The 25,210-nt window shown below is 52.1% G+C and overlaps 1 protein-coding gene across 17 annotated transcripts in view; it reads right to left on the bottom strand.

Annotated features, from left to right (window-relative positions):
- FNBP1 (formin binding protein 1) overlaps positions 1-25,210 on the bottom strand; it is an 878,539-nt gene that overhangs the window by 643,566 nt on the left and 209,763 nt on the right. The window contains exon 1 of one of the 17 annotated variants that reach the window (XM_078646236.1): positions 10,987-11,005. The exons of the other annotated variants lie outside the window; for them this stretch is intronic. The gene's annotated coding sequence lies outside the window, so the exon portion shown is untranslated. Of the gene's footprint in view, positions 1-10,986; positions 11,006-25,210 lie in introns of those variants that run through there. 17 annotated transcript variants of the gene reach the window in all.

Here is a 25,210-nt window from a genome sequence, read left to right as displayed (position 1 = left end):
TGAGGTTTACCATTACTGAGGCTTACCATTACTGAGGCTACCATCACTGAGGCTACCATCACTGATGCTACCATTACTGAGGCTTACCATTACTGAGGCTTACCATTACTGAGGCTTACCATTACTGAGGCTTACCATTACCGAGGCTTACCATTACTAAGGCTTACTATTACTGAGGCTTACCATTACTAAGGCTACCATTATTGATGCTACCATTACTGATGCTACCATTACTGAGGCTTACCATTACTGAGGCTTACCAATGCTTACCATCACTAATGCTTACCATCACTGAGGCTACCATTACTGATGCTACCATTACTGAGGCTTACCATTACTGAGGCTTACCATTACTGAGGTTTACCATTACTGAGGCTTACCATTACTGAGGCTTACCATTACTGAGGCTTACCATTACTGAGGCTTACCATTACTGAGGCTTACCATTACTGAGGCTTACCATCACTGAGGCTTACCATTACTGAGGCTTACCAATGCTTACCATCACTAATGCTTACCATTACTGATGCTTACCATTAATGATGCTACCATTGCTGAGGCTTACCATTACTGATGCTTACCATTACTGATGCTTACCATTACTGAGGCTTACCATTACTGAGGCTTACCATTACTGAGGCTTACCATTACTGAGGCTTACCATTACTGAGGCTTACCATTGCTGAGGCTTACCATTACTGAGGCTTACCATTGCTGAGGCTTACCATTGCTGAGGCTTACCATTACTGAGGCTTACCATTACTGAGGCTTACCATTACTGATGCTTACCATTACTGATGCTTACCATTACTGAGGATTACCATTACTGAGGCTTACCATTACTGAGGCTTACCATTACTGAGGCTTACCATTACTGAGGCTTACCATTACTGAGGTTTACCATTACTGAGGTTTACCATTACTGAGGCTTACCATTACTGAGGCTTACCATTACTGAGGCTTACCATTACTGAGGCTTACTATTACTGAGGCTTACCATCACTGAGGCTTACCATTACTGAGGCTTACCAATGCTTACCATCACTAATGCTTACCATTACTGATGCTTACCATTAATGATGCTACCATTGCTGAGGCTTACCATTACTGATGCTTACCATTACTGATGCTTACCATTACTGATGCTTACCATTACTGAGGCTTACCATTACTGAGGCTTACCATTACTGAGGCTTACCATTACTGAGGCTTACCATTACTGAGGCTTACCATTACTGAGGCTTACCAATGCTTACCATCACTAATGCTTACCATTACTGATGCTTACCATTAATGATGCTACCATTGCTGAGGCTTACCATTACTGATGCTTACCATTACTGATGCTTACCATTACTGATGCTTACCATTACTGAGGCTTACCATTACTGAGGCTTACCATTACTGAGGCTTACCATTACTGAGGCTTACCATTACTGAGGCTTACCATTACTGAGGCTTACCATTACTGAGGCTTACCATTACTGATGCTTACCATTACTGATGCTTACCATTACTGAGGATTACCATTACTGAGGATTACCATTACTGAGGATTACCATCACTGAGGCTTACCATTACTGATGCTACCATTACCGAGGCAACCATTACCGAGGCAACCATTACTGAGGCTACCATCACTGATGCTTACCATTACTGAGGATACCATTACTGATGCTGCCATTACCGAGGTTTACCATTACTGAGGATTACCATTACTGAGGATTACCATTACTGAGGATTACCATTACTGAGGCTTACCATTACTGAGGCTTACCATTACTGAGGCTTACCATTACTGAGGCTTACCATTACTGATGCTACCATCACTGAGGCTTACCATCACTGAGGCTTACCATCACTGAGGCTTACCATCACTGAGGCTTACCATCACTGAGGCTTACCATCACTGAGGCTTACCATCACTGAGGCTTACCATCACTGAGGCTTACCATCACTGAGGCTTACCATCACTGAGGCTTACCATCACTGAGGCTTACCATCACTGAGGCTTACCATTACTGAGGCTTACCATCACTGAGGCTTACCATCACTGAGGCTTACCATCACTGAGGCTTACCATCACTGAGGCTTACCATCACTGAGGCTTACCATCACTGAGGCTTACCATCACTGAGGCTTACCATTACTGAGGCTTACCATTACTGAGGCTACCATTACTGAGGCTACAATTACTGAGGCTTACCATTAATGATGCTTACCATTACTGAGGCTATCATCACTGAGGCTTTTTTTTTTTTTTTTACCATCACTGAGGCTTACCATCACTGAGGCTTACCATCACTGAGGCTTACCATTACTGAGGCTTACCATTACTGAGGCTACCATTTCTGAGGCTACCATTACTGAGGCTACCATTACTGAGGCTACCATTACTGAGGCTTACCATTACTGAGGCTTACCATCACTGAGGCTTACCATCACTGAGGCTTACCATCACTGAGGCTTACCATCACTGAGGCTTACCATCACTGAGGCTTACCATCACTGAGGCTTACCATCACTGAGGCTTACCATTACTGAGGCTTACCATTACTGAGGCTACCATTACTGAGGCTACAATTACTGAGGCTTACCATTAATGATGCTTACCATTACTGAGGCTATCATCACTGAGGCTTTTTTTTTTTTTTTTACCATCACTGAGGCTTACCATCACTGAGGCTTACCATCACTGAGGCTTACCATTACTGAGGCTTACCATTACTGAGGCTACCATTACTGAGGCTACCATTACTGAGGCTACCATTACTGAGGCTACCATTACTGAGGCGTACCATTACTGAGGCGTACCATTACTGAGGCTACCATCACTGAGGCTACCATTACTGATGCTTACCATTACTGATGCTACCATTGCTGATGCTTACCATCACTGAGGCTTACCATTACTGAGGCTTACCATTACTGAGGCTTACCATTACTGAGGCTTACCATTACTGAGGCTTACCATTACTGATGCTTACCATTACTGATGCTTACCATTACTGAGGCTACCATTACTGATGCTACCATTACTGATGGTTACAATTACTGATGGTTACCATTACTGATGCTACCATTGCTGATGCTTACCATCACTGAGGCTTACCATTACTGAGGCTTACCATTACTGAGGCTTACCATTACTGAGGCTTACCATTACTGAGGCTTACCATTACTGAGTCTTACCATCACTGAGGCTTACCATTACTGATGCTACCATTACTGAGGCTTACCATCACTGAGGCTTACCATCACTGAGGCTTACCATTACTGAGGCTTACCATTACTGAGGCTTACCATTACTGAGGCTTACCATTACTGATGCTTACCATTACTGATGCTTACCATTACTGAGGCTACCATTACTGATGCTACCATTACTGATGGTTACCATTACTGATGGTTACCATTACTGATGCTACCATTACTGATGCTTACCATCACTGAGGCTTACCATTACTGAGTCTTACCATTACTGAGGCTTACCATTACTGAGGCTTACCATTACTGAGGCTTACCATTACTGAGTCTTACCATCACAGAGGCTTACCATTACTGATGCTACCATTAATGATGCTTACCATCACTAAGGCTTACCATTAATGATGCTTACCATTATTGATGCTACCATCATGGAGGCTTACCATCACTGAGGCTTACCATTACTGAGTCTTACCATCACTGAGGCTTACCATTACTGATGCTTACCATTACTGATGCTACCATCACTGAAGCTACCTTCACTGAGGCCTAGCATTAGTGAGGCCTAGCATTAGTGAGGCCTACCATCACTGAGGCTACCATTACTGAATGTAAATGTACAGGAATTTATATAGCGCAAATCACCAAGCGGTTTCTAAGCGCTTGCTTAGGGAACCCGTCCTGGTATTCCCCTGTGAGATAACCCCAGCAGGGTATCCGCAAGGTGAAAGCCAGGCATCCCGCCGCGAGGGGCCGTTGTGGAGATTAAGCAAGCTATTGCCCAGAGTCGCAGAGTGTGAACCCGTGAATCGAGAAGGCACCGGAGCGAGAATTGTCGAGTCCATGGACATTTTAGGACTCAAGACCCCGCCGAGCCGGGAATTGAACCCTGGTCCCGGGCTGACCTCTGCTTCCAGGTCTGCCTCCTCTAACCAGTGAGCCACACTTCTGAGGCCTACCATTACTGAGGCCTACCATTACTGAGGCCTAGCATTATTGAGGCCTACCATCACTGAGGCTACCATTACTGACGTTTACCATTACTGATGCTTACCATTACTTACTATTTCATGAAGGCGGGCAGCGAACTTAACCCCTCCCCTGCTGATGACGGACCGCTCCGTCATCAGCTGCGGTGGCGCTGTGCTGATGACGGAGCGGTTCCGTCACGGCCCGCTCGGCGTGCCTGCGCGGCGCGAATTCCGCGCCTGCGCTGGAGGTTCCATTGAGCGAGTGGGGCCGTGACCGAACCGCTCCGTCATGAGCACAGCTCAACCCCGGCTGGTGACGGAGCAGTTCCGCCCCGCCCCCTTAGCACTGCGGCGGAATAGTTGCCGCAGTGAAGGGGTTAAAGCAGTAAATAAAAAACAATATAGAAACTGTGCACATTTACATTATTTAGAAAGGAAAGGCCTGGTAGCAAATTGTAGCTGCCACACTCTCCCCCAATTATTTTTTTTAAATAAATGTGACTGTGCCAAATCCTTGAAGTACTGATATATGAAGCCGTTGATGTCCTCACAAGCATACAAGTATATGGAGCAGTGTGGCAGTCTACTACCTGCCAGGGTCTCATGTTTCCAATTCGGGTTAAACTCGGATTCCATAGCCCCGCCCTCTCACTTAAGGTACATAGCTGGCGTGGTAGAGGGTCGCCGGATATATCAATGTGTTGATGCTCATTTCCTTTTGTGAGACTTGATCGTATGAGCGAATCTTCATCGCACAAGGTACTTGTATCCATATTTAGGCGCTGGCCACACTTTGCATATCCGCGTTGTTGATTTTAGGCTAAACGGGAGCACCTTGAATTGATAGTGGGTGCCAGCCATTTTGAATCGTAGATACTTTCAATGTTTTGGATGGCTAGGGATATGAAGGATATGAAATTATGCGTCTTCCATGTCCAGAGAAGTCATGAAATCCCCTTTGTTTGAGCATCCCAGAATATCGGAAAGTGTTACCATCCAGAATGTTTGTTTCTTGAGAAACTTGTTGAGTTAGCGGAGATCCATAATCGTTCTTCATTATCCTGACTTCTTTTTGATTAGGAAGAAACGTGAATAGAAACCTGTTCCTTTCTGCTTTGATGGTACTTCCTCTATCGCTTCTTTAGGAGCATAATCAAGACTTATTTGCACAATAAGTGAAGACAAGGGGGAGGGGGACACCTGGGTGGAGTGGTAGGTGGTTTCTGGTCAAATTCCAGTGTGTGAACCTTGGTGACTAGGTCCAGTACCCAGCGGTCTGAAGTGATCTCGTGCCACCGCCGTCCATAAGCAGACATTTTTGCGCCCACGGGTAGGGAGGTAAAACTGACTGGCACCCTGAGAAGCTCATTGTTTCCTGGCAGAGTCACGGCCTTGTTGCTGTGTTCGCTTCCGGCCACTCTGGCGAGAGAAACCAGCCGTCAATGACTGACGGTAAGACGATTGGTTGTAAGACTGGCAATATTGAGGCAGGTATTGACAATACTGTTGATTCGACAGATAGCCGCCAGATATGTAGTTAATCCTCGTCCTCTGAAAGGTATACGTCTATACTGTAGAGCACCTAAATATTTTGCGGTGCCTGTGTCATTTTTAATTGCTAAAAGAGGGTCTTCAATAGGTTTCCCGAAGAGTGAATCTCCATCATAGGCCATGTCCAGGATCTTCGTCTGAATTTCGGGTCTAAAAATGGTTGCCCTCAGCCAATCTTGGCGCTGAAGAACTGCTGCCGCAGCTAACTGCCAAAAGCTTGTGTCGGCAATGTCCAACGCACAATCAATTGTTTCGGAGGCAGCTCGCTCACCCTCTAATAAAATCTTCCGTGCCTCCGCTCTTTGATCCTTAGGGATAAGATCTATCAATCCCGCTATATCGGACCTCATTTGCGGCCATAACAATGATTGCCAAGGCATTAGCAGCCCTAATTGATGCTGCCGCCATAGAGAAGAATTTCTGCCTCAAAAGGTCCATACGACGTCCCTCTTTGTCTGGAGGAGTGGTAATCGGTGTTGCCGGGCTTTTCGAACACCGCTGTGCAGCCTGAGATATGACCGAATCTGGTTCGGGTGACCCACGAGGCTAGATGGACTGTTCTCTGGAGCGCGGTATTTTTTCTATACGAGGTAGCACCGCCCTTATGGATGCTGGTGTCTTCATGATTTTCACTCCCTCCTGCCAGATGTAATCGATGATAGGAATAGAGCGTATGATCTTTGTAGTATTCTTCTTGAAGTCATGTAAAAACAGTCTGTTTGACAGTAATAGGGGGTGGAACCTAGTGGGTGATCTCTGCATCAAATTATGAAATACTCCGATGTCTTCAGGAGGAGAATCAGAGGGTAAATGTGGAGGCGGAGATGGTGTTTCGATGATATAATCGTCCCAAGGATCTGGAGCATTTGCCTGGTTAGTTAATTCACCTTCCTCAACCTCTTCATCCGAGGAGGAAGTGTCTTGGTGTCCAGTGTCAGGTGGACCTTGTATAGAAGATGGTGTACTAGGTAGAGCAGGCTCTGGAATTGGAACAGGAACCTCTACTGGCGGAAGTGGGTTCTCTGTCGGAAGTAATTGAGGAGGAAATCTCTGACAATAATCCGCCAACATAGTTTGTAGGTCTCAAATAAGTGCTGGAGGAAGATGAGCCATCTCCTTCTGTCGAGATTCTTGCCTGTGATGGAACTGGTATGAGTTACATGGAGCCATATATTGCTCATGATAATAATGCATCTCTTGGTAATGATCGTCCTCATCAGTGTCTTGGCACTTAACATTGAGCTCAGATGGACTATGAGCCACTCCGTACAGATCCTCCTCATCATAATCCTCGTCCTCTATGAAGCCCTCTAAGAGGGGGGTTGGCGGTAGAGGCGAAATTCCTGAAAAGGCTGTTGAAAATGCCTCTGAAACGTTTAATTAGGAAACTCTAGTCGACTGGGTCGTCGATGGCGCTGAAATAAGAATTGTAGGAAGGTCTCTCGTCCACGGTACTGTTGTCAACAGTGGTATCATCAGCGGGCTCTTCGTTGACGGTGCCGTCATCGGTGTCTCTCCTGTCGACGATGTCGTCGACGGTGTCGTTGGTATCTTTGTCAACGGTAGTCTCATCGAAGGCTTCTTCGACGACTTCTTCGACGACGGACTTCGACGATGGTCTCCTCGTAATGGTGATTCTTGTCGACGAGATAGGAGATGAAATCGCCGTTGTCGTAACAGGCGCCGTTGACGAGGGCGTCTACGGCATAACACATATTGTCGACGATGAGGTAACAGTCGTCGTCGACACAGATTTCTTGATGTATTTTCTACGGAGTCTGAAGAAGATGATCTTGGACACTCTGTGAGTGGAGTAGAAGGCGGAGACGACGCTGGCTCAAAGGAATGTTTAAAACTCCTCTCTTTATGAACAGGTTTATGTCGAAGAAGGAGGTTGTTCTTTAGACTTGAGCCATAAGAGTAATCTTGCCTCTCTGAGTCTTGCTGGGAAAGGTACAGCAGATTTTACAGTCTTTAGCCTCATGTTTGGGGTAGAGGCAATAAAGACAATCTTTATGAAGATCATCAACATGGACCCTCTTCTTCCCACAGGTCCTGCAGGAGCGGAAGAGGCCTTTCTTGTCAGACATAGTTGCTTGAAGAGCTGAAGAGAAATAAACTGAGTAGCACTCAGGGAGACTCCCTTCCACACGACGTGCGTTGAAAATCTGAGAACTGCTTCTGTTGGGAGCGTTCTAGAAGGTGCTGATGGCTGATTGGTTGGAGCTGACTTTTGGTCCTTTACCTATAAGGACGTAGATAGGCTACTAAGATATGGCCGTTGGCCTCTTTTGGGCCTATTTGTTATTTATGGCACTACTTTCGTATTTTACCGTGGAACGCCCATGTCGGCGACGGGGAATGATTCAGGCATGTGAATCTATGAAAGATACCCCAATACTGGATAAGAGTACAGTACACGCTACGAGTCAGTGTGAAGAGCTGTGTCTGAGGTCTCTGTGGGGCGAGTGTTTGCACAGAAGGGTACAGGACACGCTGTGGGCCGGTGCAGTGCTGTGCCAGGGGGCTCTGCAGGGCGAGTGTTGGCACAGTAGGGTACAGTACACGTTCTTGGTCGGGTGCAGAGCTGTGCCAGGGGTCTCTGTGGGGCGAATGTTGGCATAGAAGGGTACAGTACACGCTGTTGGTCGGGTGCAGAGCTGTGCCAGGGGGCTCTACAGTGCGAGTGTTGGCACAGTAGGGTACAGTACACGCTCTTGGTAGGGTGCAGAGCTGTGCCAGGGGTCTCTCTACGGCGAGTGTTAGTACAGTACACGCTGTTGGTCGGGTGCAGAGCTGTGCCAGGGGGCTCTGCAGGGCGAGTGTTGGCATAGAAGGGTACAGTACACGCTGTTGGTCGGGTGTAGAGCTGTGCCAGGGGTCTTTGCGGGGCGTGTTGGCACAGTAGGGTACAGTACACGCTGTTGGTCGGGTACAGAGCTGCGCCAGGGGGCTCTGCAGGGCGAGTGTTGGCGCAGAAGGGTACAGTATGAGCTGTTGGTCGGGTGTAGAGCTGTGCCAGGGGTCTCTGCGGGGCGTGTTGGCACAGTAGGGTACAGTACACGCTATTGGTCGGGTGCAGAGCTGTGCCAGGGGGCTCTGCAGGGCGAGTGTTGGCACAGTAGGGTACAGTACACGCTGTTGGTCGGCTGCAGAGCTGTGCCAGCGTCTGTGGGGCGAGTGTTGGCATAGAAGGGTACAGTACACGCTGTTGGTCGGGTGTAGAGCTGTGCCAGGGGTCTCTGCGGGGCGTGTTGGCACAGTAGGGTACAGTACACGCTGTTGGTCGGGTGCAGAGCTGCGCCAGGGGGCTCTGCAGGGCGAGTGTTGGCGCAGAAGGGTACAGTATGAGCTGTTGGTCGGGTGTAGAGCTGTGCCAGGGGTCTCTGCGGGGCGTGTTGGCACAGTAGGGTACAGTACACGCTGGTGGTCGGGTGCAGAGCTGTGCCAGGGGGCTCTGCAGGGCGAGTGTTGGCACAGTAGGGTACAGTACACGCTGTTGGTCGGCTGCAGAGCTGTGCCAGCGTCTGTGGGGCGAGTGTTGGCATAGAAGGGTACAGTTCACGCTGTTGGTCGGGTGTAGAGCTGAGCCAGGGGTCTCTGCGGGGCGTGTTGGCACAGTAGGGTACAGTACACGCTGTTGGTCGGGTGTAGAGTTGTGCCAGGGGTCTCTGCGGGGCGTGTTGGCACAGTAGTGTACAGTACACGCTGTTGGTCGGGTGTAGAGCTGTGCCAGGGGTCTCTGCGGGGCGTGTTGGCACAGTAGGGTACAGTACGCGCTGTTGGTCGGGTGTAGAGCTGCGCCAGGGGGCTCTGCAGGGCGAGTGTTGGCGCAGAAGGGTACAGTATGAGCTGTTGGTCGGGTGTAGAGCTGTGCCAGAGCTCTCTGCAGGCCGAGTGTTTGCACAGAAGGGTACAGTATGAGCTGTGGATCGGTCCAATGCTGTGCCAGCGGTCTCTGTGGGGCGAGTTGGCACAGTAGGGTACAGTACACGCTGTGGGTCGGTGCAGTGCTGCGCCAGGGGGCTCTACAGGGCAGGTGTTGGCACAGAAGGGTACAGTACGCGCTGCGGGTCGGTCCAATGCTGTGCCAGCGGTCTCTGCAGGGCGAGTGTTGGCACAGTAGGGTACAGTAAGAGCTGTTAAGGGTGTAGAGCTGCGCCAGGGGTCTCTGTGGGGCGAGTGTTGGCACAGAAGGGTACAGTACACGCTGTGGGTCGGTGCAGTGCTGTGCCAGCGTCTCTGTGGGGCGAGTGTTGGCATAGAAGGGTACAGTACGAGCTGTTAAGGGTGTAGAGCTGCGCCAGGGGTCTCTGCAGGGCGAGTGTTGGCACAGTAGGGTACAGTACGCGCTGTTGGTCGGGTGTAGAGCTGCGTCAGGGGTCTCTGTGGGGCGAGTGTTGGCACAGAAGGGTACAGCACGCGCTGTTGGTCGGGTGTAGAGCTGCGCCAGCGTCTCTGTGGGGCGAGTGTTGGCACAGTAGGGTACAGTACGCGCTGCGGGTCGGTGCAGTGTTGTGCCAGGGGGCTCTGCAGGCCGAGTGTTGGCACAGTGGGGTACAGTACACGCTGCGGGTCGGTGCAATGCTGTGCCAGGGGTCTCTGCAGGGCGAGTGTTGGCACAGAAGGGTACAGTACGCCCTGAGGGTCGGTGCAGTGTTGTGCCAGCGCCTCTGTGGGGCGAGTGTTGGCACAGTAGGGTACAGTACTTATTTATTTATTTTGAAAGTTTTATATAGCGCGAACAAGATCTTTGCAGATATCAGAGCGCTTTACAAGGGCATGGGGATAAAAATACAAAGTAATAAAGCGTATATACAAAGTAATATATGAGGTAGTTAGGTACAAGGTGCTAGTTACATAGGTAGGTCAAAGGACATGAGGTAGGTCACAGGTGAGGTAGTGTCGGTACACTGTGTATAGACAAACAATTGCGTCAATAGTATAAAGTACAATAATAAGGAGCATATACTTGCTTAAGCGTGTTTAGAATATTTAGAGTTTAAAGGTGGGCAAAGTTGAGGTGGGTGTGTGCAGGATGTATAGTCCCACAGGTGCGACAGTAGTAGGGAAGTAGGGATCGTTGAGGTGGAGAGGGTAAAGTGTGCAAAGTCAACCAGGTGCGTCAACAATATAACAATATACATAATCAACCAGGTGCATCAAACATTATAACAAAATACAAAGAGTGAGCGTATACAGTTAAGTAATTCGATAATACGGGTGGTACAATAGACCAGGGTCGGGCAGGACTTACAGAGCAGATTCATGAGTGATACGGAATAGTAGATCATGTGTATTTTGCCATGAGGATCGCTTTAACTTCTTTCTTAAAGATTGTGTTGGAGGAGATGAGCCTTGTTTCAGGAGGGAGTGAGTTCCAGATCCTGGGTGCCATTCCTGAAAAGGAGCGTTTATACGTTTTTTCCTTCCGAAATCTTCGAGGTTTCAGCAAAAGATTGTTTGTGCTTCTAGTAGTTCGGGAGCCACCCGAAATTGTCAGCTTTTGAGTGAGGTAGGCGGGTGAATTCAGGTGCACAGCCTTGTGTGTCATGCATGCGATTTTCAGTTGTATTCTGGCTTCAAAAGGTAGCCAGTTCAGTGATTTAAAGTCTGGGGAGATATGTGAGTGTTTTTTTGAGCCTGTGATGAGTCTCGCTGCGGCGTTAAGGGACGCTCTTAGGGGTGCCGTTGTAGTTAGGGGGAGCCCGCAGAGGGCGGTGCTACCGTATTCTATGTGCGGGGTGACTATAGATTGTACTGCAGTTTGGAAGTCTTTGGCAGGAAGGAAGGGTTTAAGTTTTCTCAGGGTATTGATTTGGAAGTTCGCTCCTTTGGTTGCCTTGCTGATGTGCTGCTGCATGTTGAGATTGGTGTCAAGTGTTATGCCTAAAGATTTTGCTGAAGTCTACTACGATGGGCTGTACATTTAGAGCCGTTAAGTGCTTAAGTCATGTTTGAGCCGTGGATATTTTAGCGGGAGGTGAGATCAGGAGGAACTCGGTCTTCAGAGCATTGAGTTTGAGGTGATTCTCAGCAAGCCAGGATTGGGTGTTTCTGATCGTGGTGTTCAGAAGCATGATGTCCTTGGGAGATTGTATTTTGAGATAAAGTTGGGTGTCGTCGGCATACATGTGAAAGTGCACATTAGATGCCTGTAGCAACGTAGTGAGAGGTTCCATAACTAGGTTGAACAGTGTTGGGGAGAGGGAGGATCCTTGAGGGACGCCTAGCGATACAGGTACCGGAGAGGACAGCAGGTTGTTGCTTTTGATTCTTTGTGTCCGGTTGTGTAGAAATGAGGTGAACCACTTTAGAACAGTCCCAGATATGCCCATTCTTGTGTTTAACAGTTCGAGTAAGTTCTCATGTTCAACTGTATCGAATGCTGAGGAGAGATCCAGAAGGATGAGGAGGCAGGTATCGTTTTGGTCTAGGATTTGGAGGGCATCGTCCACTATGTGAGTCATGGCAGTTTCGGTACTGTGCCCTGCTCGGAAGCCTGACTGATGAGCGTTTAGGAGATCAAACTTATCTATGTGTTTAGTCAGTTGTAGCTGTACGCATTTTTCCAACAGTTTAGCGAGAGTGGGAATGTTTGTAATAGGGCGGTAATTGTTTAGATCAGTGGGGTCTGCTGTTGGTTTTTTTAGTAGCGGTGTGACTTGCCCTACTTTGAGGGCGTTGGGGATGGATCCTTGTTGAAGAGAGCTATTGATAATCTTAGACCAGAGTGGGAGAAGCCAAGGGGAAAAGTCTTTTACAGCGTTAGCAGGAAGGGGGTCAGGGAGGTGATTGGATGGTTTCAAGGTGCTGAGCAGTCTGCCAATTTCTTCTTCGGAGTAGGTGTCAAAGGATGACCAAGTAGCATTGTTCTTTGGTTGAGGCACTGCTGTGTGTCGGGGGTTGGAGTACAGGATAGCGTCATTGAGGAGATCGCTTCTTATTCTCTCAGTTTTTTGGATAAAGAAGGCAGAGAAGTCTTCACAGGAAGGAGTAACGTCCATGGAGCTGAGTGTCTGGGGTTGCTCTTTGGATTGTGTTCTGACTAACTCAAACAGTTTTCTTGGACGGTTTTTAGCTTGGGCGAGCTGGAGGCTGAAGAAGTCTCTTTTTGAGCGTTTTATTTTCCTGAAGTAGGCGTTTCTCTGTATCTTTAGACTTTTTAGGTGCACTGCAGAAGGGGCTGACCTCCAGGTGCGCTCTGCCATTCGCATCTATCCTCATTGAGGCTTCCGTCATACCATGGGTTGGAAGTCTTCTTGGACGAGACTCTATTCAGTTGCATGGGCGCCGCCTCATTGATTATTGTGGACATAGTATTGAGATAGTAGTCAGTCAGAAGTTGAACGTCTGTAACGCCGGGAGGGGGGAAGTAGGCGATTGCAGCTGTTAGGCGGTAGGGAGTTTGGGTTGAATTTCTTCAAGTCTCTTTTCCACACATTGTGCTTAGGGGGTTGAACTGAGTTAAGTCTGATTTTTTCCTTGATGAGGAAGGAGACAATATGATGATCTGACCAGTCACAAGGTTGGATTGACTCCAGTTGAATAGCGCCCTCTTTGGAGATGATCAGGTCAAGGGTAGAACCTCTCTTATGGGTCGGGCTATTGCATATTTGGTTGAGATCAAGTGCGTTGAGAAAGCTTTTGAGGCTGTTTACCACTGTGTCACTGCTGTCATTCCAGTGGAGATTGTAGTCGCCAAGGAAAATTTGGGTGTGCTGCCGTCCTGAGTTGGCTGATATTGTATCCATGAGTTGTTGGACGAAGGAGAGATTGTCCCCAGGTGGGTGGTATATAATGTGTAGTGAGCATACCGGTTTGCTTTCGCTGATGATATCGAGGCAGAGGTATTCACAGGAAGTAAGAGAGGGGACGGCCACTTTGGAGACTGAGAGGTTGCTTCTGTAGATGCAGGCAATTCCACCGCCTATCTTTTTGGCCCTGTCAAGTCTAATGATACAGTAGTTGGGGGGGACTAGGATATCCAGTATAGGTGTAGAGGAATCAGACAGCCATGTTTCAGTCAGAATGGCTAGGTCCAGTTCCAGGGACATGATGAGGTCGGCGACCTCCGTGGAATGTCTTTGGGCCGATCTGCAGTTGAGAAGTATGCATTTAAGGCTAGGGGTGCAAAGGGTGGAGGACGATTCTGTAATGAGGGGTACATTAGTGAGGTTGTTGGGGACAGCGCCTCTGTTGTTATCCTTTTGGTGCCTGAGGGGGTTGGATATAATCGTTGGGATGGACATGTTGTTGGTAGCTAGTGGCTTTTGGGGAGCCGGGTCGTAAGAGTGGAGAAGGGTGTGTACGTCATGGTCAGAGATCGTGTTGGTAGTGCGTCTGGGGCGATTGGTGGTATTGCAAGAGGGGGTAGAAGTCCAATGTGGGGAAAGATGTGTGATGAGGCGAGTAGGAGGTGAGGAGGAAGTGTTGTTAGGTGTAGAAGGAGGAGTATTGCGCTTGGTAGTAATGAGATTGCAATTGTTATTGCGATTGTTGGTATTGCGAGGGGGGATAGCGGTCCGGTGTGTGGAGTGTTGTGTGGTAGGGCGAGTAGGAGGTGAGGGGGACGTGGTGTTAGGTGTGGTAAGGGTGGTGATGGGGGGGGGGGTGTCTGGGGTGTGTGAAGAGCAACTCTTTAATGGGGTGTAATTCTTCTGTCAATTGGAGGAGGGTGGACATAATAATGTCCAAGGTGATGATGGGCGCCGTGTTGGGGGGGGGGGGTACTGGCGCTTAACCGGCGAATACGTTGACAGGGGGCAGTCCGGGTGGAGAGGCGGAGCTGATGAGGGTGTTGGGGGCGTTAGCGAGAGGATAGGTGTTATTGGGGAGCGCATCCGTGCTAGGGGGGAAGGGAAAAAGGGGGCGATGTGAAGGCTGGCTGTTTGTGGGGGAGGAGGTGGGATATTGAGGAGTGAGCGAGGGGGGTGGGAGGTTGAAGGAGGGGTGCAGGCTAGGCGTGGCGGGAGTGCTAAGTGTGGGGGGGGCGGAAGTCGGAGAGAGAGTCATGTTGTGTGGGGTGCCATTGGGGGAGGAGGGGTGCTCTGAGAAAAAATGTGCGGGGGAAGGTACGGGAGTGCAAAGTGTGGAGGGGGAGACAGGAGGATGAGCGGAGGTACGAAGGTTAGTAGGGGGGCTGGGAAAGCGAGTGGTGTGTGGAGGGACCAGGTCTATGTCTGTGAATGAGGGGCGGGGAGGGGTAGCTGCGACGGGCAGGTGATTGACTGTGAAGCAGGGTGTGAAGGTGAGGTGTGTGTCTTCTTGCTGCTGAACTGGGTTAGGAGAGTTAAGGATGGGAGCTGTGACGTTAGGGGAGGTAGGACAGGGGGTGATATGCGTGGAACTCCGAGGGTTGGAAAGGTGCTCTTTGAGAGAGGGGAACATGTTGTCAAGTAGTTCCAGGTTCCTGTCTGTCGCTTGAATTAAGACAATCCCGTTGTTGTAAATAGTGATGGTGGTTCTGCCTGGGAGGAGTTGGGACGATGTGATGGAGAGTGTTAGGCCATGTGCGGATTTCCTGGTGGTGGAGACGGTGAAAAGGGTGAGGAACATTTTTTTCCATTGCGCTCTGCGTGTGGTGTGGAAAATGATGTCGGTGTTCAAGGGTCCATTGACCGATGAGAAGTAGGTGTCGGCAAAGGGTGTTTCTGGGTGGGACCTAAGGAAGTCGTGTTTAAAGCGTTTAGTAGCTTTTTTGGTGAGCACGGAAGGGTAGTTTATTTTATATGTGTGTTTGCCGATGAGCTCCATGTTGGTATGGTAGCAGTGTAGCGCGGGGGTGGGTGAACAATAGTGATATGCCGGAGCAAGATGCACATGCAAACACAACAGGTTATCTGGATCAGAAAATGGCACTAGCGGGCAGAAAATACACTAGTGAGACGACAAGCATATGTGAGGAAGCAGTCGATGCATTACATGAGAGAGAGGTAAAGTGAATACAGGTAATGCAGTGCGGGTTGCAGAATTGTGTAAAGTGGTAGTGCAGAGTACAATTGGAGGAATAGTTCTGAAAACTATAGACCTAAAATACATGCGGTAGCATAACAGGGGAGATTGTGCAGAGTAGTGCAGTGTACAATTGGGGGAATAGTTATGTTTACAGGTAAACCTATAAATAATATATAACGAGTATAATACTTGTAAAGCAGAATGCAGATGCAGGCAGTCTGTTACATGACACAGATAGGTGTGCATCAGAGTACAATAGATCACAGATCCGTAGTTCAGAGTACAGTAGTGGTAGTAGTTGGGCTTAGCCTAAAAAGGTGAGTTCTTGATGCACCTCAGATAGTGAAATAAATTGATAGCCCAGCAACAATGACTAGTCCAAGATGGTGATCCGAGAGAGAGACTGTACCAAAATGGCCGCCACATAGGGGGAAAAGAGACATTAGTCCTCTTTTTATTGTTCATGCTTTGTGAGCAGGGAGAGCAGTTTCGTTTTCACACTGTGAGGGAGACTCATCCCGAGGGAACCTCGTGGGCACAGTAGGTGATTTATAGCCTTAGTTTTTTGTTTTTCAGACCCCCGCCATTTGTGGTGCGGGTCGGTGCAGTGTTGTGCCAGGGGGCTCTGCAGGCCGAGTGTTGGCACAGTGGGGTACAGTACACGCTGCGGGTCGGTGCAATGCTGTGCCAGGGGTCTCTGCAGGGCGAGTGTTGGCACAGAAGGGTACAGTACGCGCTGAGGGTCAGTGCAGTGTTGTGCCAGGGGTCTCTGCAGGGCGAGTGTTGGCACAGAAGGGTACAGTACACGCTCTTGGTCGGGTGTAGAGCTGTGCCAGGGGTCTCTGTGGGGCGAGTGTTGGCACAGTGGGGTACAGTACGCGCTGCGGGTCGGTGCAGTGTTGTGCCAACGGTCTCTGCAGGGCGAGTGTTGGCATAGAAGGGTACAGTACGCGCTGCGGGTCGGTGCAGTGTTGTGCCAACGGTCTCTGCAGTGCGAGTGTTGGCACAGTAGGGTACAGTACGCGCTGTGGGTCGATGCAATGTTTTGCCAGGGGGCTCTGCAGGCCGAGTGTGGGCACAGTAGGGTACAGTAGACGCTGCGGGTCGGTGCAGTGTTGTGCCAGGGGTCTCTGCAGGGCGAGTGTTGGCACAGAAGGGTACAGTACGCGCTGCGGGTCGGTGCAGTGTTGTGCCAACGGTCTCTGCAGGGCGAGTGTTGGCATAGAAGGGTACAGTACGCGCTGTGGGTCGGTGCAGTGTTGTGCCAACGGTCTCTGCAGTGCGAGTGTTGGCACAGTAGGGTACAGTACGCGCTGCGGGTCGGTGCAATGCTGTGCCAGGGGTCTCTGCAGGGCGAGTGTTGGCACAGTAGGGTACAGTACGCGCTGTGGGTCGGTGCAATGTTGTGCCGGGGGCTCTGCAGGCCGAGTGTGGGCACAGTAGGGTACAGTACGCGCTGCGGGTCGGTGCAGTGTTGTGCCAACGGTCTCTGCAGGGCGAGTGTTGGCATAGAAGGGTACAGTACATGCTGCGGGTCGGTGCAGTGTTGTGCCAGGGATCTCTGCAGGGCGAGTGTTGGCACAGTAGGGTACAGTACGCGCTGCGGGTCGGTGCAGTGTTGTGCCAGGGGTCTCTGTGGGGCGAGTGTTGGCACAGTGGGGTACAGTACGCGCTGCGGGTCGGTGCAGTGTTGTGCCAACGGTCTCTGCAGGGCGAGTGTTGGCACAGTAGGGTACAGTACGCGCTGCGGGTCGGTGCAGTGTTGTGCCAACGGTCTCTGCAGGGCGAGTGTTGGCACAGAAGGGTACAGTACGCGCTGTGGGTCGGTGCAGTGTTGTGCCAACGGTCTCTGCAGTGCGAGTGTTGGCACAGTAGGGTACAGTACACGCTGTGGGTCGGTGCAGTGCTGCGCCAGCGGTCTCTGCAGGGCGAGTGTTGGCACAGTAGGGTACAGTACGCGCTGCGGGTCGGTGCAGTGTTGTGCCAACGGTCTCTGCAGGGCGAGTGTTGGCATAGTAGGGTACAGTACACGCTGTGGGTCGGGCGCAGAGCTGTGCCAGCGGTCTCTGCAGGGCGAGTGTTGGCACAGTAGGGTACAGTACACGCTGCGGGTCGGTGCAATGCTGTGCCAGCGTCTCTGTGGGGCGAGTGTTGGCACAGTAGGGTACAGTACACGCTGCGGGTCGGTGCAATGCTGTGCCAACGGTCTCTGCGGGGCGTGTTGGCACAGTAGGGTACAGTACGCGCTGTGGGTCGAGTGCAATGCTGTGCCAGGGGGCTCTGCAGGCCGAGTGTTGGCACAGTAGGGTACAGTACACGCTGCGGGTCGGTGCAGAGCTGTGCCAGGGGTCTCTGCGGGGCGAGTGTTGGCACAGTAGGGTACAGTACACGCTGCGGGTCGGTGTGCCAGGGGTCTCTGCGGGGCGAGTGTTGGCACAGTAGGGTACAGTACACGCTGTGGGTCGGTGCAGTGCTGCGCCAGCGGTCTCTGCAGGGCGAGTGTTGGCACAGTAGGGTACAGTACGCGCTGCGGGTCGGTGCAGTGTTGTGCCAACGGTCTCTGCAGGGCGAGTGTTGGCATAGTAGGGTACAGTACACGCTGTGGGTCGGGCGCAGAGCTGTGCCAGCGGTCTCTGTGGGGCGAGTGTTGGCACAGTAGGGTACAGTACACGCTGCGGGTCGGTGCAATGCTGTGCCAGCGTCTCTGTGGGGCGAGTGTTGGCACAGTAGGGTACAGTACACGCTGCGGGTCGGTGCAATGCTGTGCCAACGGTCTCTGCGGGGCGTGTTGGCACAGTAGGGTACAGTACGCGCTGTGGGTCGAGTGCAATGCTGTGCCAGGGGGCTCTGCAGGCCGAGTGTTGGCACAGTAGGGTACAGTACACGCTGCGGGTCGGTGCAGAGCTGTGCCAGGGGTCTCTGCGGGGCGAGTGTTGGCACAGTAGGGTACAGTACACGCTGCGGGTCGGTGTGCCAGGGGTCTCTGCGGGGCGAGTGTTGGCACAGTAGGGTACAGTATGAGCTGTGGGTCGGGTGCAGTGTTGTGCCAGCGTCTCTGTGGGGCGAGTGTTGGCACAGAAGGGTACAGTACACGCTGTGGGTCGCTGCAATGCTGTGCCAGCGGTCTTTGTGGGGCGAGTGTTGGCACAGAAGGGTACAGTACACGCTGTGGGTCGGTGCAATGCTGTGCCAGCGGTCTCTGTGGGGCGAGTGTTGGCACAGAAGGGTACAGTACACGCTGTGGGTCGGTGCAATGCTGTGCCAGCGGTCTCTGTGGGGTGAGTGTTGGCACAGAAGGGTACAGTACACGCTGTGGGTCGGTGCAATGCTGTGCCAGCGGTCTCTGCGGGGCGAGTGTGGGCACAGTGGGGTACAGTACACGCTGCGGGTCGGTGCAGAGCTGTGCCAGCGGTCTCTGCAGGGCGAGTGTTGCTACAGTACACGCTGCGGGTCGGTGCAGAGCTGTGCCAGGGGTCTCTGCGGGGCGAGTGTTGGCATAGTAGGGTACAGTATGAGCTGTGGGTCGGTGCAATGCTGTGCCAGGGGTCTCTGCGGGGCGAGTGTGGGCACAGTGGGGTACAGTACACGCTGCGGGTCGGTGCAGAGCTGTGCCAGGGGTCTCTGCGGGGCGAGTGTTGGCACAGAAGGGTACAGTACACGCTGTGGGTCGGTGCAATGCTGTGCCAGCGGTCTCTGTGGGGCGAGTGTTGGCACAGAAGGGTACAGTACACGCTGTGGGTCGGTGCAATGCTGTGCCAGCGGTCTCTGCAGGGCGAGTGTTGCTACAGTACACGCTGCGGGTCGGTGCAGAGCTGTGCCAGGGGTCTCTGCGGGGCGAGTGTTGGCATAGTAGGGTACAGTATGAGCTGTGGGTCGGTGCAATGCTGTGCCAGGGGTCTCTGCGGGGCGAGTGTGGGCACAGTGGGGTACAGTACGCGCTGCGGGTCGGTGCAGAGCTGTGCCAGGGGTCTCTGCGGGGCGAGTGTTGGCATAGTAGGGTACAGTATGAGCTGTGGGTCGGTGCAATGCTGTGCCAGCGGTCTCTGTGGGGCGAGTGTTGGCACAGAAGGGTACAGTACACGCTGTGGGTCGGTGCAATGCTGTGCCAGCGGTCTCTGCAGGGCGAGTGTTGCTACAGTACACGCTGCGGGTCGGTGCAGAGCTGTGCCAGGGGTCTCTGCGGGGCGAGTGTTGGCACAGTAGGGTACAGTACGCGCTGCGGGTCGGGTGCAGAGCTGTGCCAGGGGCCTCTGTGGGGCGAGTGTTGGCACAGTGGGGTACAGTACGCGCTGTGGGTGGGTGCAATGCTGTGCCAGCGGTCACTGACTTCCCCGAGCTCTAAAAGCAGAAACAGATCTATCCGCCCTCCCCTGCCCCAGATCACGGGGTCGGTCCCAGCCTAGGGTGACCAACTGGCATTGGTGCAAATTCAGGACGGTGAGTGTAAAAATTCAGGACAAAGGGTCGAAATTCAGGACACAAATTCAGGACAGGAGGTCAAAATTCAGGACAAAACTACAGGACAATTGGATACGTTTTACAGACACATCAGAGGTCGCGCAATAGTATAAAAGTAAGCCCAGCCATATTCAAACATATTCAACAATTTGCAAACCTATCCATCATGCATCCTTCCATCTATTATTTCACTCACCCATCCCCTCATCCATCCTTTCACTCATCCATCCATTATCCAACCATCCACCCTTTCACCCTATCCATCTGTACACTCATCCATCCACTCTTCTACCCATCCATCCATTCACTCATCCATCCAGCCATTCACCCTTTCACCCATCCAGCCATCCTTTCCCTTACTCATCCACCCACCCAGTCACTCATCCTTCCACCCTTCCACTCTATCAGTCCTCCATCCATCCTCCCTTTCTCTCTCTCCATCGACCCTTTCACTTAGCAATCCTTCCTTCCATCCATCCTCCTACCCATCCATCTACTAATCCACTCATGAATCCATCCATTGACCGTATCACTCATCCATCTCTTTCTCTCATCCATTTATCCTTTCACTCCTTCACTCATCTATTCATCATTTTGTCCATTTACCCTCCCTTTCACTCACTCATCCATCCTTACATCCACCCTTTCACTCATTCATCCATCCATTCACCCCTGCATTTATCAATTCATCAATCCATCTATCATTTCACTTATCCATCCACCCACCACTCATTCATCATCCACCTTTTCACTCATCTATCCTTTCACTCATCCATCCACCCTTTTACCCATCCAGCTACCCTTACACCCATACACCCAGCCATTTACCTTTTCTCTCTTCCATCCTTCCACTCACTCATCAATCCATCCATCCTCTCTCATTATCCATCTATTCAATCTTTCATTCATTCATTCACCCTTTCACTAATTCATCCAGCCATCCACTCATATACATTTTGAGCGGAGCCTTTTTGACAAGAGGCCCATCAAGAACTTCACCCTCGCTGCATGAGCCACTCCAGGACTGGGACAGAAGCCACCCAGGGCAGAGACCGGATCCACCACAGGAGGGGTACAGGAGCCATCACAGCCGAGGGACAGGTGGGGGGGAACAGGAGCCATCACAGGACGGGGGTGGGGGGTTACAGGAGCCATCACTGGGGGGGGGGGGGGGGGAGGCATCACTGGGGGGTGGGGGGCAGGAGCCATCACAGGAGGGGGAACAGGATCCTCCAGAGTGGGCACAGGGGTGGGCATGCAGTATTCTAGTATAGTCTTGGCCTTTTCCAGGGTCGGGTAGGGCTCCTCACCCCTTCCTGGACAAGACAACGAGAAGACAGGCTCTTTCCAAAATGTTAGTTTTGCCATCCCCCACTGTGATATACAGTACTTACAGGAGATGCTCCAAGAGAACTGATTTAACTGATTGTCTTCTATACTTTGTGTTGGAAATGGGATCCCCGGCCGACCAGGGCTTTCGCCAAAGTCAGTCAGAGACCACCACACCCAAGTCAGGGCAAGGGAGTTACACGCCAAGATAACCCCTACTCACCCTCTAGGTAACGTGGCGCGAGCAGCAAGGCTAAACCTGGAGGCGATGTAGGCTAAGTATTTGCGCACGCACCCCAGCAACAACAACCAAAGGCCCACCACAAAGGAAACTCCACACAAGGTTATATAAAAATAGCCTTTGTATTACACCAAAACACATAAGATAAAACACACACTTTACAATGTGCCAGAGGCACGGGCAGAATTTACAAGGGATTATTTACAAGACAGGGCCACCTGGACCACTGTCAGGAATCAGAAGTAGCACTGTCAGAGATAGCACTTAGTACATAGAATATAGCACAAAATATAACAATAGAGCGCACAACCAGTAATTACTGGTAACCAGGATCTCACTAGCACCACCTGTACTAGGGAGAAAACAACCACCTATGTATCACAATACCTGTAGGGGTGTAAGGGGAAAACACATGATGCAATGCATGACATTCATTCAGAGGTGTAAGGGCACATGACGCATAAACAATACATTCAGAGGTGCATAGAACAATAACAATTGCGCCAAACTCACGTAAGTCACCACCTGTGACTGTCCCTAGGCCCTCTGGCCTTGTTGGGGCTAGGACGCCCTGTGTCCAAAGTGTCAGGGTCCTAAACGTAGCAGTTGCCCACAAAGTGCTGGGCAACTGGTGCAACAATGTTTGAGCCTGCCAGGGCTCAAGAACAACAGTGGGGGCTCAAGAGCCTCTCTGGGCCCTTCACAACCACTTTGGCGCCTGGAGCCTCTCTCCGGGCCCGAAGAAATAAATGTGGCCCTCCAGAGCCTCACTGGGCTCTAAGAACAAATGGGCTGCCCCTGAGCCTCTCTGGGCTCCTTAATACAACAATGTGGGACTCAAGAGCCTCTCTGGGCTCTTCAAAACAACTGATGCCCCCACGAGCCTTCGTGGCTCTGAGCAGACAGGATGACCCCCTGAGCCTCTCTGGGCTCGAAGCAAAAAGAACTGGCACCGAGCCTCTCTCTGGGCTCTGCAACAAATTGCGGGGATGGAGCCTCGTGGGCTCTAAAGCAATATATGCCCCACTCGTTGGAGTCCCGCTCGGGGGACTCTAAAGACACCAATGCCCCCTTTGCCGGTGGAGCCTCGCAGGCTCGAAAGAAGATGTGGGCGGGAGCCTCTCTGGGCTCTGCACAAATGGGGCGCCGTGAGCCTCGCACTGGAGGGGAGGGGCGGGCACCGTCAATGTGCCCCGACGCCCCCCTCTCCCTGAGCAGTCACTCACCGGCTTCTGCAGATGCTCCCTCGGTCTGGGGAGTAGCGCGTCTCCTCTGCCCGGCGGCTCTTCTTCTCCCCGGGGCTCCGGCAGGCAGCAGCTTCCGCCTGCCTCTCTCCTGCCCCCGGCCTGCCTGACTTCCGGGTCGCGGCTGCGGGGGCGGGACTTCCGGTCGGCCCGCTCTCCGATTGGCCGGCCGGCGAGAACACTTCCGGGTCGCACTTGGCAGCGGCCCGGCAATGTTTTTAAACACCCCGGGCTGCGGCGGTGAATCTCGAGGGGCAATGCCGGGTGGGCACCGGCCTTAATTACCATAAAGCGCGGTGGGCACGCGCTCGATTATTCAAAACCAGCGAGGTGGGCACTCGCTTTACAAGGTCGTTAAGGCGCTCCCAAGCGCCAGGGGGCAATCACAGCGCTCCCAAGCGCTACAATTCCAAATAAAGCGCTCTCACAGCGCTAGAGGCCAATAAAGCGCTCCCTCAGCGCTAGGACCAAAAGAAAGCGCTTTCAAGCGCTAGGGCCCCAAGTAAAGCGCTCCCAGGCGCTTAACAGAAGCAAAGTCCAGCAAAGTTCAGGGAAGTAGGCAGAGGGGCAAGGCTGGGCCCAGAGCCAGCTCACTGGGTCTCCAGGCAGGGAGACAGCCCAAGTGGCGGTCCTCTGGCCCAGCAGCAGCAACAGCCCCCTCAGGATCCTGGAAGAGAACAACATCTGTGGGGACACAGCCCCATTTTTATACAGTGCATTCCTTTGTTCAAGGGTGCAGAGTGGGGGCGGAACCAGTCGCAGCTGGTTCTTGAGTACTCTGTTTACCTCAACCACCCTCTCTATTCACTGGCAGGGCTTGGGTCATTAGACACACCACAGGGGGGCGGAGCCAGCATTGTGTGGGGAAAACCCAGCCCATCCAGGACACAGGTACACTCCTCCCACACATCACTCATGCTAATCTCCCACTCACCACCGGGCAGACCCATCCAGACTTCCTGGAGCCTGGCATGCCAGCCAGCTCCAGCCAATCACACGCCAGCACCCTCACAGCACACGTACAGCCATGTCTAGAAATGGCGCTTCGCTACTAGACACATACATGCTGCATACACCGTTGCGCAGCATTCACTCACACGAGTTCACACATACCAGACTCAAGCCTGTACACCCCACGCATCAGGAACTACCAGGGACACATACATTCCCCATGCATTCCTATGGGCGGGCAGGCCTAGCTCAGCACATGCACTCAGAGTGCGCACGCACTTTCCACTGGGACACAGTGAAAGTGCGCAGAATCCAAAAATCACCATCTCCAGGTCACCATTTCAAGCAAAAAGTCTAGGGGTGAACCTGCCCTAAGGGCCAAAGTCCAACATAACCCCCTTCCAGCCAAAACGCAGGGGAGACCAATCACCACCGTGATGGACTTCCCTGCTTGGGGCGATAGAACACGGACGCGGGCCCGCAACTGCAGGGACACCCTCCTGTTCTATGCCACGGTGAACCCATGGGATTCCTTCTCAACACACTGTCTGGACCAACTGGGCTACCCCACTGGTACTCCCAAGTTGTCCGCGGCCAGGACCAGGCCCTGGGCCACCCAGGTGCCACGGGTCCATGCCAATTCGCAGAGCGGGGGGTAGTAACCCCTGGCACATAGGAGCCATTTTCCACTCTTCCTGTCTGCAAGACAGGACTAGACTGCCACTGGTACTCCAGCCGAGGGCCTACAACCTCAGGCAGACCAGGAGTCTCGGGGAAGGCTCTCCTCCCCCTACCTCTTCTCCTAGGGTTCCTCCTCCCTCTGCGAGGGGTACCCCTAGAACGCCATTCCAACCCAGGACTTATCCACTCAGGTTGCACCGGGGTCAGAGGTGGGCTCTCCCACCCTCTGCACCCCCTTCCAGAGGTCTGCCCTCTCCCACCTGGAGAAGTTCCTCTGGAAGAAGAACCGGTCAGGACACTGGTTACAGTCGTCCTACCCTTCAGGTCAGGCTGATCCTGAACCTGGCCTCCCAACCTCTGGTCTAGAACCTTCGGTGGAACAATTGCCTGGCACTCCAGGACTTCTGGGGATTCACTCGCAATCCCCCTGAGGCTAACAAATGTCACATCTGTTGCGTGACTGTCTGTCTGGCGCAGATCTCCCGCCCTCTGTCCACCTGACAGTGCGTGACGATCCCCCAGACCAGAAGTGGTGTCACCATGGTCACTACACGGGAACCTAGCCCAACTGGGTAGTCCCTGACCCACTGGTCCTTCCACTGGGGAACTCCCCCAATCAC

This window comes from Lissotriton helveticus, chromosome 5_1 (assembly GCF_964261635.1).
Source record: "Lissotriton helveticus chromosome 5_1, aLisHel1.1, whole genome shotgun sequence".
NCBI lineage: Eukaryota > Metazoa > Chordata > Amphibia > Caudata > Salamandridae > Lissotriton > Lissotriton helveticus.
The sequence above is the reverse complement of the archived record's forward strand: the minus strand, read 5'-3'. Positions and strand labels throughout refer to the sequence as shown.